Genomic DNA, 8,654 nt, shown 5'->3' on the forward strand with positions numbered 1-8,654 from the left:
GCATGTAAACATGCCTTTTTCCTTATGGGTACCCAGGAAAGGGTGGTTGACACCCACCCCCCTTGCATGGGTGAGTATGTGTTAGATGGCATGATAAAACACATAGGTGTCATTTTACACAACCTTTGAATCTTAGGCCCAAACTCTATGAAGTTTATGTCTTACTTTTCTCCAGTGTTCATCTTCAAATTTAACTTCCACACTATTTTGTTCTCCCCTCTTATTCCTCTGTACCATTGACAGTTTTACTTCTAGATTTTTTCAAGGCCAAAATATCCTCTCTCTCTCTCTCTCTCTCTCTCTCTCTCTCTCTCTCTCTCTCTCTCTCTCCTCTCTCTCTCTCTCTCTCTCATCTCTATTTCTCTTTCTCTCCCTCTCTCTCATCTATTTCTATCTATTTCTGGTGGCCATATTCTGAGTCACATCTCTGAGAATATTAATGTGTGTAACATGAGCATTTACACTAGGGTTTCTGCCTCAGTGTTTGCAGCTCTCTTGACTCAGGTCAAATGGCTATCCTCCTTGAAGAGTAATATGTAAAATTTCTTTTCAGGAACCTCCAGTCATATTGCCATTACAGCTTAATTCAAGAACATGAATGTGTCTGGGTTTGGAATCCAGACACCATACTTCCTACCTCAAACTATAAGCATAGGTATGGATTGCATTGTGCTAGAGTCCCAAAAAGTTCCAGCTAGACATGAATTTTTATCTTTTGAAAAATCAAACAGTTTTAGGAAATATTTTAATAAAAACCAAAACAGATTTTTATAGCACACCAGGCAAATGGTGAATACATTTAAACTTAAGCCTTGAAAAAAAAAAAGTTTCCAGCAGTGTTTTAGGCAAATGTCACCTGCACTTTGGAAGGACTGGTTCCCCTTTAGTGAGAAAAGTGGAGTTGAGAAGAACTCCATGAAGGCATCTCTACCACAGGAAGGGTGCACTGAATTTCCAGCTGGGTAAACTCCCTTGTACAAAAAAATATCCCCAGAAGCTACCCTGAGATTGCCTAAAAGAATCCCTTCAAGTGTTCTTACTTAATCACCAAAGTATACTGAAACAGGTTGAAAATGTTCAACATCATTATCAATCAGGAAAATGCAAGTCAAAACTACACTGAAGCCCAGCTCGCATCCACTTCTTGCAGGCCCACCAGCCGCTCCCCCCGCTCCCCGTGCCCAGCTCCTAGGCTGCAGACCCAGCAGGCCAGGCCCTGGAGTGGGCGTGCGCGAAGCACCCCAGCTTTGAAGTGGGGAGCTAGAAACGGCAGCTGGAAGGACCGCGACCTGCAGCTCCGCAGAGGGAGAGGAGAGGGTCTTGGTGTGTGCCTTGCCTAGTTTCAGTTGATACTCTTCAGGAATTATGTAGAAAAGAAAAGCTCATATGTAAATCGATTGAAATCACCAGAAGGAATCTAAACAATTATGTGGTGGAATACTTGTATGACTACAAGGTAGTAAAGGATATGGAATATTATCTTGTAATATGGAAATGATGCCCAGATTCTACAAATACTTGGGAACTTTCCACAATCTCAAGTGTCCATTACTACTTCAGCAGTTCTGTAATGACAACCATAATTATTTAACTCACGTAAAGAAAGGCAAAGCAATAATTCCAAAAGACAACAACAAAGCTTTGAAAGCTGCTCAGTACATTGTAATGAAAGCTAAACAAAGGGTAGCTCTGCAGAGATGGCAGGATGAACTCAACAGAAGAAAGAATCATGAAGGGATGATGTTTGTTGAAAATACTGTTGATTTAGAGGGCCCACCTTCGGACTTCTACTACATTAATGAATACAAACCGGCTCTGTGGATCAGCTTAGTCAACGAAGCTATGTTTGGTTGTTCATGCAAAGATTGCTTCTTTGAGAAGTGTTACCCAGCTGAAGCTGGAGTTCTTTTCGCTTATAATGAGAACCACCAAATTAGAATTCCACCTGGCACCCCCATATATGAATGCAACTCATGGTGTCGATGTGGACCAGATTGTCCCAATAGGATTGTACAAAAAGGCACTCTGTACTCACTTTGCATCTTTTGAACTAGTAATGGCTGTGGCTGGGGTGTAAAAACCCTTATGAAGATTAAAAGAATTAGTTTTGCCATGGAATATGTTGGTGAGATGATCACAAGTGAAGAAGCTGAATCATGGGGGCAGTTGTATGACAACAGAGGAATCACATAGCTCTTTGATCTGGACTATGAATCTGACAAATTCACGGTGGATGCAGTTCGATATGGAAATGTGTCTCATTTTGTGAATCACAGTGTTCTGGAGATATATCTTCAGATTCTGTTGACCAAAGTCCTGCCAAAAAAAGGATCGGAACTATATGCAGATGTGCAGTTGTGGCATGCAGAGGCTACCTCAACTGAATTTTCAGAAGTTGGGGATGACGAGAATTGTATTTTGGGCTTTTTTCTAATAAGAATTTAAAAAGTACTTGGGACTCTTCATAGTATCACAATTATACCTATGTTACTTTACAATTCATGTTTCAAAATGTTTGCCAAATACATTAATTACTGTTGTTTTTGAAGAGGACACAGGGTCATAGGCACATAGACCAATTTGGATACACATATTTGGTGGCTAGACATCAAATATGGGAGACAAATTATGGGTCAGCGTATGCATGCATAAGGAGTCTGTGCATAGAGAAGTGCACCCTTCACTGTTGGCTCAATTAAAGTGGTAAGGTAACAGGCACAGAAATCCAAAATTCATCTTGTTCTATATCTTAACTTCAGAAAAAGAGGTAATTAAATTTGGGCAAATATACAAATTCTATTTTTGTTACTAAAAAAAAAAACGACACTGAAAGTTTATCTCACTCCAGTTAGAATGGTGATCATCAAAAACAATAATAAAAGCTGGTGGATGTGGAGAATTTGGAACTTTTGTGCACTGTTGGTGGGCTTTCAAATTACTAAAACCATTATAGGGATCAGTAGAGATATTCCTCAAAAGACTAGGAATGTAACCATATATTACCCAGGTATACCACTCCTTGGTACATTCCCAAAATAATTAATGCCAAATATTATGGTGATACATGTATACTCATGTTTCTAGAAGCACAGTTTACAATGGCCAAATGATAGAATCAATCTAGGTGTCCATTGATAGATTAATGGATAAAGAAAATGTGGTAAATGTACAAAATGCAAATTTACTCAGTCATAAATAGGAAGCAAACTATGTCATTTGTAGTAAAATGAATGGAACTAAAGAGTAGTTGACATCAGCCAGTATCAGAAAGTCAAGGGTCATATGTTTTCTTTCATATGTGGGAGTTAGAAAGAAAATATGAAAGAAAATGGACTTCAGAAAAATTAGAAAAAGTATTAGTAGAATAGTATAAGAGGGTTGGAGGAGGGAGATGCAAAGGGCCATAGAAGAATGGATGAAACATATAAAGTAATGCTATGCCCATATATGAAGCTATCACTACCAATCTCACTAGCATTGGTTCAGGGAGAAATCAGAGCACAGTGTTAGATGGAGGAAAACACACCAAGCTCTGTGTGCATGTATGTTTATATCAATTAAGCCTCACTATGATGTACAATCACAATAAGCCAATAAAAGGTTTAAAAAGTCATTTACTGTGTCCTCCCTCACCACTGTAATTAAACACATCTATTTAATTAAAATAAACGTGTTTGGAATGTTATAATTACTTGTTAGTAAGAAAAATATTTCTTTAATTAGGTATTCACTGAAAATTCTAAAAATCACATAATGTTAGCGATTAGAATAGAAACATTATTTCCAGATTGGATTCTCCATATCAGTAAATTTAGCAGTCTACCATACATTGGTCCCAAATTTCACTTGATTGGTTGCAACGCTGCATAGCACAGATAAAAAGAGAAGTACCAAACATAACCGAGGAGGTGACCAACGTGCTAAGTCATTAAGGCAGGTACAGAAGTCATTGAGGAAGAAAGATAGACTAGACCCAGAAAAACATTTGTCTAGAGAAAAGTAAAAGGAAAGGAGGATGGGAAGGAAGAGAGAAAGGGGAAGGAAATGAAGAATGTAATGGATATTCACCCAATAGGTAAGTAGGTTTAACCAATGTGTGATACAGTTCATATCCAGTCCTAAAGCACATATTTTTTATTGGTGCATTGTGTTTGTACATCTTAATGGATTACAAGATGGTAGAGTCATACATGCACACATCACCCAATTAGCCTTTACCCAATTCTGACTCCATTACTTCCCCTTCCCTCCATCTCAGGTTTAGCTTAGTAATTGACTTTAATATGTTTAAGAATGTACATCAGCCAAGCGTGGTGGCACACGCTTGTAATCCCCGTGCTTGGGAGGCAGAGATAGGAGGATCATGCAGCAGGTTCGAAACCAGCTGCGCTGGCTTAAGAGTCCCTGTTTCCAATAAAAAAAATATATATATATATATATATTAAAAAATAGGTCTGGGAGTGTAGCCCAGAGATAGAAGGGCTTCCAGGAACCCCAGTGCCACCAAAAAAAAAAAAAAAGAAATGTACATCATGTACATTAGAAAATTTTCCGACAGGGCGCGCCAGCAGGGGCCCGGGTCGCGGGACTCTGGGTCCTGGCCGAACTGCGCGTAGCACGCCAGACCCCTGGAGAAACCGGACCCAGTAAGACGCTGGGATCTGGGCGGGGGTCGTGGGCTGGGCACGCCAGATGGGGTCCGGGTCGCGGGACTCTGGGCCCCAGGCCGAACTGCGAGTAGCACGCCAGACCCCTGGAGAAACCAGTCCCAGTAAGACTCTGGGTTCTGTGCGGGGGCCGAGCACAGGGCACGCCAGCAGGGGCCCGGGTCGCGGGACTCTGGGTCCTGGCCGAACTGCGCGTAGCACGCCAGACCAGTGGAGAAACCAGGCCCAGTAAGACGCTGGGATCTGGGCGGGGGTCGCGGGCTGGGCACGCCAGATGGGGCCCGGGTCTCGGGACTCTGGGCCCCAGGCCGAACTGCGAGTAGCACGCCAGACCCCTGGAGAAACCAGGCCCAGTAAGATGCTGGGTTCTGGGCAGGGGTCGCGCGTGGGGCACGCCAGCTGGGGCCCGGGTCGCGGGACTCTGGGCCCCGGGCCGAACTGCGAGTAGCACGCCAGACCCCTGGAGAAACCGGGCCCAGAACAGAAAAAGATAAAGAAAAATATCGGAGAGGTGGTAAGAAAGCCGTTATGGATGCCAGGACACTGGAGATGCAGACAAAACTTATCTAAATGCACTGGAACTTATGGAAAAATTCGCCGTGAAAGAGGACTGCTATTTCTCTATATTGGTAAGAATCTCAGACATCACATATAAGGAGAGAGTTTAGCGGAGACCAAGGAGAAATGCGGTGTTGAAAGAGTTCTCTGCGATGGTGGTGGAGACTTGTATTCAGGAGAAGCAGAAACCGGATCTTACCAACTTTATTTTTTTGGAGAAATTACACCAAATGTCGAATGCTACCATCACGCATGCTTAGGAACACTGGACAACATTCAGAGTGGAAAAAGAGCCTGGGAAGGATTTGAAACGGTGGAGGCAGTGGCAATGCCAGTGGTCAATATTCGGGGGAGGCAGAGATCTGATACATTACAACTGGAACCTTTGAAATAATAACCACAGAGACAGTGATCGGAACCTGCTGAGGGGTCAGGCGGGCGCCGGGGCCAGTGGCCGACATCGGAGCTTGCTGTGAGGCAAGGCCACTACTGAGGCCTCCGTGGCCAGGATTGGAACCTGCAGAGGGGTTAGACCGATGCTGGGGCCAGCGAGGCCGGCATTGGAGCCTGCCATGATACAAGGATTGTGCTAGGGCCTCGGAGGTCGGGTCCAGAACTTGCTGAGGGGTTAGGCCGGTGCTGGGGTCAGCGAGGCTGGCATTGGAGCCTGCCGTGAGGCAAGGCCAGTGTTGGGGCCCCCGAGGACGGGATCGGAGCCTGCTGAGGGGTTAGGCCGGTGCTGGGGCCAGCGAGGCCGGCATCAGAGCCTGCCATGAGGCAAGGCCGGTACTTGGGCCTCCGAGGCCAGGATAAGAGCCTGCCGAGGGGTTAGGCCGGTGCTGGGGCTGGTGAGGCCGGCATCGGAGCCTGCCGTGAGGCAAGGCCGGTACTGGGGCCTCCGAGGCCAGGACAAGAGCCTGCCGAGGGGTTAGGCCGGTGCTGGGGCCAGCGAGGCCGGCATCGGAGCCTGCCTGAGGCAAGGCCGGTACTGGGGCCTCCGAGGCCAGGATAAGAGCCTGCTGAGGGGTTAGGCCGGTGCTGGGGCCAGCGAGGCCGGCATCGGAGCCTGCCTTGAGGCAAGGCCGGTACTGGGGCCTCTGAGGCCGGGATCGGAGCCTGCTGAGGGGTTAGGCCGCTGCTGGGGCCAGTGAGGCCGGCATCGGAGCCTGCCGTGAGGCAAGGCCGGTACTGGGGCCTCCGAGGCCAGGACAAGAGCCTGCTGAGGGGTTAGGCCGGTGCTGGGGCCAGCGAGGCCGGCATCGGAACCTTCCGTGAGGCAAGGCCGGTACTGGGGCCTCCGAGGCCAGGATCGGAGCCTGCCGAGGGCTTAGGCCGGTGCTGGGGCCAGCGAGGCCGGCATCGGAGCTTGCCTTGAGGCAAGGCTGGTACTGGGGCCTCCGAGGCCAGGACAAGAGCCTGCCGAGGGGTTAGGCCGGTGCTGGGGCCAGCGAGGCCGGCATCGGAGCCTGCCTGAGGCAAGGCCGGTACTGGGGCCTCTGAGGCCAGGATAAGAGTCTGCTGAGGGGTTAGGCCGGTGCTGGGGCCAGCGAGGCCGGCATCGGAGCCTGCCTTGATGCATGCCCAGTGCTGGGGCCTCCAAATCCGGGATCGGAGCCTGTCAAGGGGTTAGGCCGGTGCTGGGGCCAGTGAGGCCGGCATCGGAGCCTGCCTTGAGGCAAGGCCAGTACTGGGGCCTCTGAGGCCGGGATCGGAGCCTGCTGAGGGGTTAGGCCGCTGCTGGGGCCAGTGAGGCTGGCATCGGAGCCTGCCGTGAGGCAAGGCCGGTACTGGGGCTTCCGAGGCCAGGACAAGAGCCTGCCGAGGGGTTAGGCCGGTGCTGGGGCCAGCGAGGCCGGCATCGGAGCCTGCCATGAGGCAAGGCCGGTACTGGGGCCTCGAGGCCAGGATAAGAGCCTGCCGAGGGGTTAGGCCTGTGCTGGGGCCAGCGAGGCCGGCATCGGAGCCTGCCGTGAGGCAAGGCCGGTACTGGGGCCTCCGAGGCCAGGATAAGAGCCTGCCGAGGGGTTAGGCTGGTGCTGGGGCCAACGAGGCCGGCAGCGGAGACTGCCATGAGGCATGACCAGTGCTGGGGCCTCCGAGGCCGGGATCGGAGCATGCCGAGGGGTTAGGCCGGTGCTGGGGCCAGCGAGGCCGGCATCGGAACCTTCCGTGAGGCAAGGCCGGTACTGGGGCCTCCGAGGTCAGGATAAGAGCCTGCCGAGGAGTTAGGCCGGTGCTGGGGCCAGCGAGGCCAGCATCGGAGCCTGCCTTGATGCATGACCAGTGCTGGGGCCTCCGAGGCCGGGATCGGAGCCTGCTGAGGAGTTAGGCTGGTGCTGGGGCCAGTGAGGCCGGCATCTGAGCCTGCCGTGAGGCAAGGCCGGTACTGGGGCCTCCAAATCCGTGATCGGAGCCTGCCAAGGGGTTAGGCCGGTGCTGGGGCCAGCGAGGCCGGCATCGGAGCCTGTCGTGAGGCAAGGCCGGTACTGGGGCTCTGAGGCCAGGATAAGAGCCTGCCGAGGGGTTAGGCCGGTGCTGGGGCCAGCGAGGCCGGCATCGGAGCCTGCCTTGAGGCATGACCAGTGCTGGGGCCTCCGAGGCCGGGATCGGAGCCTGCTGAGGAGTTAGGCTGGTGCTGGGGCCAGTGAGGCTGGCATCTGAGCCTGCCGTGAGGCAAGGCCGGTACTGGGGCCTCCAAATCCGTGATCGGAGCCTGCCGAGGGGTTAGGCTGGTGCTGGGGCCAACGAGGCCGGCATTGGAGCCTGCCATGTGGCTAGGCCGGTGCTGGGGCCTCCGAGGCCGGGATTGGAATCCTGCCAAGGGGTTAGACCGGTGCAGGGGCCAATGGCCAGCATCGGAGTCTGGCGTGAGGCAAGTTCACTCCTGTGGCCTCCAATGTCGGGACCAAAGCCAGCTTAGGGGTTAGACCGGTTCAGGGGCCAGCGAGACCAGAACTGGGGCCTCCCATGAGGCAAGGCCGCTGCTTGAGCCAGCGAGATCTGGATCAGTCCACTGAGTAGCCAGGCCACTACTGGGACCATCAAGAGTGGGATTGGTACTTGCAACGCAGCATGCACAGAGAAATATCGCAGAAAATATAAATCAGACTCTTCTCTTAATCAGCAATAACTAGGAGGAAAAGGGCAACAGGAAGAGGTTGAGCTATAGAAAGTGCCCTATAGTGAAGCAAGTAATGTGACCAATCAGAGGGTATGTAATACTGGAGGACGGAGCCTCTTTAAAACGCAGGAGGTACATAAACAAATGTATCAAAGTAAATCACCAAAGAAGTGTGGGATGGAGGGAGGGGGAGGGAATGGGATGGGGGCTGGAGGAGGGCTAATTGGATGATGTGTGCTTGTATATCCTCTCAAGTCTTGTACTCCAATGTGATTGATATATGACTACAATGCACCAATTTAAAAAAT

General features: G+C 50.3%; 1 pseudogene across 1 annotated transcript; it reads left to right on the top strand.

Moving 5' to 3' along the window:
* Positions 1-1,318: 1,318 nt before the first annotated feature.
* Positions 1,319-2,384, top strand: LOC308259076 (histone-lysine N-methyltransferase SUV39H2-like; annotated as a pseudogene). The gene has a single exon. The product of its transcript is annotated as a histone-lysine N-methyltransferase SUV39H2-like (transcript).
* Positions 2,385-8,654: the final 6,270 nt, after the last annotated feature.

Source organism: Muscardinus avellanarius (genome assembly GCF_963383645.1).
Source record: "Muscardinus avellanarius genome assembly, chromosome: 2".
Classification (NCBI taxonomy): domain Eukaryota; kingdom Metazoa; phylum Chordata; class Mammalia; order Rodentia; family Gliridae; genus Muscardinus; species Muscardinus avellanarius.